Raw genomic sequence first — 7,302 nt, forward strand, 5'->3', positions numbered from 1 at the left:
CGCTCATGTATTGCGTGAAAAGTTGAAGAACTTTTAAAACACTAAAAGTATGAAACAATTGCTTGGCTTGCCATCGGGGTTGTGCTTGATGAAATACTTTGTGTGATGAAGATGGAGCATAGCCAGACTATATGATTTTGTAGGGATAACTTTCTTTCGCCATGTTATTTTGAGAACACATGATTGCTTTATTAGTATGCTTGAAGTATTATTGTCTTAATGTCAATATTAAACTTCTGTTTTCAATCTTATGGATCTGAATATTCTTGCCACCATAAAGAAGATTGCATTGATAAATATGTTACGTAGCATTCCACATCAAAAATTCTGTTTTTATCATTTACCACTCGAGGACGAGCAGGAATTAAGCTTGGGAATGCTTGATACGTCTCCAATGTATCTATAATTTTGATTGTTCCATGCAATTATATTATCTGTTTTGGATGTTTTATATGCATTAATATGCTATTTTATATTATTTTTGGGACTAACCTATTAACCTAGAGCCTAGTTCTAGTTTTTGTTTTTTCCCTTTTTTTACTTTTACAAGAAATGAATATCAAAGGGAGTCCAAATGGAATAAAACTTTAAGGTGATTTTTCTTGGACCAGAAGAAACCCAGGTGACTTGGAGAGGAGGCCAGAACACCTCTCAGGCAGCCAAAAGCCCTAGGGGCATGCTCTGGGCTTGTGGCCCCCCCTGTAGACCCTCCATCCCTAATTCTTGGTTCATAAATACCCAAATATTCCCCCTATACCAGAGGGCACACCGAAAAGACTTTTCCGCCACTGCAAGCTTCTGTTCCCGTGAGACCCCATCTTGGGGCCTTTCCGGCACTCCACCGAAGGGGGATTCGATCACGGAGGGCCTCTACATCAACCTTGCTGCCCTTTCGATGAAGCATGAGTAGTTTACCCCGGACCTAAGGGTCCATAGCTAGTAGCTAGATGGCTTCTTCTCTCTCTTTGATCATCAATACAATGTTCTCCTCGATGTTCTTGGAGATCTATTCGAAGTAATGTTCTTTTGCGGTGCGTTGGTTGAGATCCGGTGAATTGTGGATTTATGATCAGATTATCTATGAATATTATTTGAGTCTTCTCTGAACTCTTTTATGCATGATTAAGATATCTTTGTATTTCTTTTCAAAATATCGGTTTGGTTTGGCCAACTAGATTGGTTTTTCTTGCAATGGGAGATGTGCTTTGTTTCGGGTTCAATCCTACGGTGTCCTCTCCCAGTGACAGAAGGGGCAGCGAGGCATGTATTGTACTTTTGCCATCAAGGAGAAAAAGATGGGATTTATATCATATTGCCTGAGTTTATCACTCTACATCATGCCATGCTGCTTAAGGCGTTACTTTGTTCTTATGAACTTAATACTCTAGATGTAGGCAGGAGTCGGTCGATGTCAGGAGTAATAGTAGTAGATGCAGAATTGTTTTGGTCTACTTGTCATGGACGTGCTGCCTATATTCATGATTATTACCTTAGATATCGTCATAACTTTGTGCTTTTCTATCAATTGCTAAATAGTATGCTTTCTTCAGGAGAGAAGCCTCAAGTGAAACGTATGGCCCCCGGGTCTATTTTCCATCATATAATTTCATACCTATAAAAAAACCCAAAAGTACTTTGCTGCAAATTATTTATATTTATTTAGTTTGCTATTTTATTTATATTTTATACCTATCCCTTTTAGATCTCACTCTTGTTCGTGACCGTGAAGGGATTGACAACCCCTTTTTCGCTTGTGTGCAAGTGTTTGTTAGTTTGTGCGGGTGCATATATTGGGGACTTGCTTGTGCCTCCTACTGGATTGATACCTTGGCTCTTAACTGAGGGTATTACTTATCACTACTTTTCTGCATCACCCTTTCCTCTTCAAGGGAAAAATTAACGCAAATTCAAGAAGTAGCAGGAAGAATTTCTGGCGTTGTTGCCAGGGAGGTTCTACATAAAACCTACCAAGTACCAATCATAAACTCTCATCTCTTGCACTTACATTATTTTCCATTTTCCTTTCATTTTACTCTCCCCCACTTCTAAAACGTTTTCAGAAAAACACAAAAATATTTGCCTTTTTCGCCCTTCTTTCCTTCGTCTCTTTGTTTGCTTTTTGTTTGCTTGTGTGCTAGATTGCTTGCTTTGTCATGATTTCTCAAGAAAACACCAAGTTATGTGACTTTTCCAACACTAATAATAATGATTTTATTAGTACTCTGATTGCTCCCGCCACTAGTGTGGAATCTTATGAAATTAATGCCGCTTTGTCGAATCTTGTTATGAAACAACAACTTTCTGGTAGTCCTAATGAAGATGTCGCATCCCATGTAAATACATTCGTGGATTTGTGTTATATGCAAAAGAAAAACTATGTGGATAATGATATTGTTAAATTAAATCTACTCCCGTTCTCACTACAAGGTCGTGCTAAAACTTTGTTTTCATCTTCGCCTAAAAATAGTATTGATTCATGGAATGAGTGTAAAGATGCTTTTATTTCCAATGATTTTCCTCCTGCTATGATCATATCCCTTAGAAACGATATAATGAATTTTAAGCAACTTGGTCATGAACATATTGCACAATCTTGGGAGAGTATGAAATTGATGATAAGAAATTGCCCTACTCATGGTTTAAGTTTATGGATGATAACACAAATTTTTTATGCCGGATTGAATTTTGCATCTACAAATCTTTTAGATTCCGCCGCAGGATGTACTTTTATGGAAATTCATTAGGAGAATCTACTAAACTCCTTGATAATATTATGGTAAAATACTCGCGATGGCATACCGAAAGAACTTCTACTAGTAAAATAGTGCATGCGATTAATACTTTGAGTGGAAAGATGGATGAACTTATGAAATTGATTGCTAGTAAGAGTTCTCATATTGATCCTAATGATTTTCCCTTGTCCACTTTGATTGAAAATAATAATGAATCAATGGATGTGAATTTTTTTGGTAGGAACAATTTTGGTAATAACACATATAGTGGTAATTTCAACCCTAGGTCGTTTCCTAGTAATTTCTCTAATAATTATGGTAATTCCTACAACAATTATTATGGAAATTAGAATAAAATACATACTGATATTGAGAAAAATATTAAAGATTTCATTAATTCTCAAAAGATTGTCAATGCTATGGTTGAAGAAAAAATGCTTAAGATTGATGATTTGGATAGGAACGTTGATAGAATTTCTCACGAGATTGATTATTTTAAGATTAGATCTATGCCACCAAGGATTTATATTAATGAATCTCTAAAAGCTATTCAAGTTTCTATTAATGAAAGTAAAGAAAGAATCGCTAGGATGTGTGCTAAGAGAGATTTGTAAAAGCATGTTCTTCTAGTTTTTGTGAAAGTAACGATGAAGATCTTAAAGTGATTTGTGTGTCTCCTATTGAATATTTGTTTGCTAATATAAATGTTTATAAATATGGGACTGGATACGAGTCTACATTAGCTAGAAGGTGTCCCAATAATTTGGAGGGTGAAGATCTTAATGAAAAAATTGACAGAAGTGGGATTCGAGAGGTCAAAATTTAAGTAGCTATGAACCCACTCTTTCGGATTTCAAGGACTTTAATTATGACAATTGTTCTTTAATTGATTGTGTTTCCTTGTTTCAATCCATGCTTAATTCACCTCATGTTTATAATCAAAATAAAGCTTTTACTAAACATATCGTTGATGCCATGATGAAATCATTTGAAGAAGAACTTGAGTTGGAAGTTTCTATCCCTAGAAACCTATATGATGAGTGGGAACCTACTATTAAGATTAAAATTAAATATTATGAGTGCAATGCTTTGTGTGATTTGGGTGCTAGTGTTTCCGCTATTCCGAAAACTTTATGTGATGTTCTCGGTGTCCACAAATTTGATGATTGTTCTTTGAATTTGCATCTAGTGGATTCCTCTATTAAGAAACCTATGGGAAGGATTAATGATGTTCTTACTGTTGCAAATTGGAATTATGTGCCTGCAGTTTTTATTGTGCTAGTTATAGATTGCAATCCTTCATGCCCTATTATTCTTGGTAGACCTTTCCATAGAACGATTGGTGCAATTATTGATATGAAAGAAGGAAACATTAGATTTCAATTTCCGTTAATGAAGGGCATGGAACACTTTCCAAGAAATAAAATTAGGTTTCCATATGAATCTATTATGAGGGCTACATATGGATTGCATACCAAAGATGACAATACCTAGATCTATGTTTTATGCCTAGCTAGGGCGTTAAACAATAGCGCTTGTTGGGAGGCAACCCATTTTTTTATTTTTTATTTTGTGTTTTGTTTTTTCTACTATTATTTAATAAATACACATTATTTCCTCTATAGTAATTGTGTTTTGGTGTTTTTATTTAGTGTTTGTGCCAAGTAAGACCTTTGGGATGGTGTATGGTGATAGTTGATTTGATCTTCTTGAAAAACAGAAACTTTTGCGTCTAGTAGCAGAATTGTTTAAAATCACAGAAACTTGATATAATTCTGGTTGTTTTACATAGGATTGATATACAAATTGCCTAGACTGTCCTATTTTTTCAGAATTTTTTGAGTTACAGAAGTATACAAAGTTTCCATATTACTACAGACTGTTCTGTTTTTGATAGATTCTGTTTTCTATGTGTTGTTCGCTTATTTTGATGAATCTATGGTTAGTATCGGGGGGTATGAACCATGGAGAAGTTGGAATACAATATATACTACACCAATATAAATTTAGAACAAGTTCACAACAGTACCTAAAGTGGTGATTTGCTTTATTATACTAACGGATCTTATGAGTTTCCTGTTGAGTTTTGTGTTGTGAAATTTTAAGTTTTGGGTAAAGATTTGATAGACTATGGATAAAGAGTGGCAAGAGCCTATGCTTGGGGATTCCCAAGGCACACCAAGGTAATATTAGAGGACAACCAAGCATCTAAGCATGGGGATGCCCCGGATGGCATCCCCTCTTTCGTCTTCAATCCATCGGTAAATTTACTTGAGGCTATATTTTTATTCACCGCATGATATGTGTTTTGCTTGGAGCGTCTTGTATGATATGATTCTCTGTGTTTTACTTTTCCACAATTATCCTTGCTGTACACACCTTTTGAGAGGGACATGCATTATTCATGAATTTATTTGAATATTCTATGTGCTTCACTTATATCTTTTGAGCTAGGCAGTTTGCTCTAGTGCTTCACTTATATCTTTTTAGAGCACGCCAGTGGCTTTATTTTATAGAAAGTATTGAACTCTCATGCTTCGCTTATATTATTTTGAGAGTCTTAAACAACATGGTAATTTTCTTAAGTTACGAATTTAGTCCTAATATGATGGGCATCCAAGAGTGATTTAATAAGAACTTTCATATATAGAGCATTGAATAATATGAGAAGTTTGATTCCTTTAATTTTTTTGAGATATGAAGATGGTGATATTAAAGTCATGCTAGTGAGTAATTGTGGATTGGTAGAAATACTTGTGTTAAAGTTTGTGATTCCCATAGCATGCATGTATGGTGAACCGTTATGTGATGAAGTCGAAGCATGATTTATTCTTTGATTGTCTTCCTTATGAGTGGTGGTTGGAGATGAGCGATGGTGTTTTCCTACCAATCTACCCCCCTAGGAGCATGCGTATCAGTACATTGTTTTGATGGCTAATAAACTTTTGCAATAAGTATGTGAGTTCTTTATGACTAATGTAGAGTCCATGGATTATACGCACTCTCACCCATCCACCATTGCTAGCCTCTCTAGTATCGCGCAACTTTCGCCGGTGCATTAAACCCACCATATACCCTTCCTCAAAACCGCCACCATACCTACCTATTATGGCATTTCTATAGCCAATCCAAGATATATTGCCATGCAACATCCTTCGTTCCCTTTTATTATGACACATACCATCATTGTCATATTGTTCTCATATGCACGAGGCATTCATATAGATTCATATCTTTGTTCTAGTATCGAGTTGTAATTCTTGTGTTGTAAGTAAATAAAAGTGTGATGATCATCATTATTAGAGCATTGTCCCATGTGAGGAAAGGATGATGGAAGCTATGATTCCCTCACAAGTTGGGATGAGTCTCCAAACTTCTAGAAAACAAAAGAGGCCAAAGAAGCCAAAACGAAAAAAGAGGCCAAAGAAGCCCAAACAAAAAAGTGAGAGAAAAAGAGAAGCGACAATGTTACTATCCTTTTCCACACTTGTGCTTTGAAATAGAACCCATGTTCTTAATGATAGAGAGTCACTTATTTTTTCACTTTCATATACTAGTGAGAATTTCCCATTATAGAACTTCGCTTGTATATTTCAATGGTGGGCTTCCTCAAATTGCACTAGGTCTTCATGAGAAAGCGAGGTTCATGCACACCCACTTAGTTTCTTTTTGAGCTTTCATATACTTATAGCTCTAGTGTGTTTTGGCATGCTATTTCATTATCAGCTTCAACATAAGATGCCACACGGAGCGAGTCATGACGGATATCGCTTTGGAGAACCGCCTCAGCCCCGTAGACCATGAAGAAAGGTGTATAGCCTGTTGACCTATTGGGAGTGGTATTGATACTCCAAAGTACTGAAGGTAACTCCTCAACCCAACAACCCGGTGCTTGCTACAAATGAACCATAAGCCGAGGCTTGATGCCTCTCAAAATTTCTTGATTTGCCCTCTCAGCTTGACCGTTGGATTGTGGATGAGCCATAGAAGAGACGTCGAGACAAATATGCTCTTGTTGAAAAAACTCTATCATAGCACCTTTAGACAGATTAGTGCCATTATCAGTAATGATACTATGAGGGTAACCAAAATGGAAGATAAACTTTTTCACAAACTGAACTACCATTGCCGCGTCACACTTGCTGACCGGCTCTACTTCAACCCACTTGGTAGATTTTTCAACTGCCACAAAGAGGTGGGTTTTCTTATCCTTAGACCTTTTGAAGGGTCCAACCATATCAAGCCCCCAGACTACAAATGGCCAAGTAATTGGAATCATCCTCAACTCTTGAGCCGGCATGTGAGCACATCGAGAAAATTTCTGACACCCATCACACTAACTGACAAGATTCTCTACATCAGCATGAGCCATCAACCAACAAAATCCATGATGGAAAGCCTTAGCCACTAAGGATTTAGAGCCGGCATGATCACCACAATCACCTCCATGTTTCTCCCTTAAAATATCACGACCCTCTTCAGGAGAAACACGATGCTAGAATACCCCTGTGACACAACATCGATGTAACTCGGCATTAACAATAGTCATAGACTTGGACCACCGGGTTAT

This window comes from Triticum urartu, chromosome 4A, assembly GCF_056163025.1.
Source record: "Triticum urartu cultivar PI428250 chromosome 4A, HENAU_Tu73, whole genome shotgun sequence".
Lineage (NCBI taxonomy): Eukaryota > Viridiplantae > Streptophyta > Magnoliopsida > Poales > Poaceae > Triticum > Triticum urartu.